Source organism: Eriocheir sinensis, unplaced genomic scaffold (genome assembly GCF_024679095.1).
Source record: "Eriocheir sinensis breed Jianghai 21 unplaced genomic scaffold, ASM2467909v1 Scaffold542, whole genome shotgun sequence".
Classification (NCBI taxonomy): domain Eukaryota; kingdom Metazoa; phylum Arthropoda; class Malacostraca; order Decapoda; family Varunidae; genus Eriocheir; species Eriocheir sinensis.
Genome location: NW_026111879.1, coordinates 125,001 through 126,203, shown reverse-complemented (window position 1 = coordinate 126,203; position 1,203 = coordinate 125,001).

Here is a 1,203-nt window from a genome sequence, read left to right as displayed (position 1 = left end):
CAAAAAAAAGGTGTTAATATCAGTTCGAATTCCGCAGACAGCAGAGTGCACGCAGCACACGTCGAGTGGTTTGTAAAAAGAGTTTTTTGTGCCTCCTCCGCCTCGTCGTAGTCCACAGACTCGTATAACGTTTTTGTTAAGATTTTTCTCCTTTTTGCAGCTGTGGTGTATCGGGAACAAAAAGAAGACAGTGGCGAGAATGAGGACTCAGAAAGAGGTGCAATATAAAAGCAAAAAAAGTTTAAACAATAGTTAGATAGAGGTGACAAAGAGGTGTGAGGTACAGCAAGTTAATATAAAAATAAGAGAGAGAAGTAAATATGACAGGCTCCAGTAAATGACTGTAAAAAATATGAAGACAGCAAATGTGACAGAACTGGGAAACAAAGAGGAAAACCAGGAGAGGAAACAGAAAAGCGAAAGGAGGAGAAAATTATGTAATGACTGGAAAAAAATAAATACAGAAAATATATACAGAAAAATAAATACAGAAAAATAAATACAGAAATAAATACAGAAATAAATACAGAAAAATAAATACAGATAAATAAATACAGAAATAAATACAGAAAAATAAATACAGAAATAAATACAGAAAAATAAATACAGAAATAAATACAGAAAAATAAATACAGAAAAATAAATACAGAAAAATAAATACAGAAAAATAAATACAGAAATAAATACAGAAAAATAAATACAGAAATAAATTCGGAAAAATAAATACAGAAAAATAAATACAGAAATAAATACAGAAAAATAAATACAGAAAAATAAATACAAAAAAATAAATACAGAAATCCGAAGGTGAGGTTATATAAGAAGATTGACAATGAGATGATAAGAAAATAAACAAAACAAACAGAGAAGCCAGAAGGAGAGGGAAAAAGAGGCAAAAAAAAAGACGAATAAGGAAATTGAATGGGTGAGGCCACACTAAAAAAAAAAAAAAGTGATGACTGGAAAAAGTAGACCAGAGAGAAGACAGGAAGTGAGGTACGTACATGAGGTAAAGAAGAAAAAAGAAGAAGAAAAACTTACGGTAAAACGATGTGAGTACGAGTGAGGAGTTGAATCTGAAACAAAACAAAAAAATGCATATATATAAAAATTAAAAATAAACCACAGAATTCTTAGGAGGATGGAGAAATTGAGACTAATACATCCAATACTTAAAGATCGTGTCCATTAGAGTGAGTACTT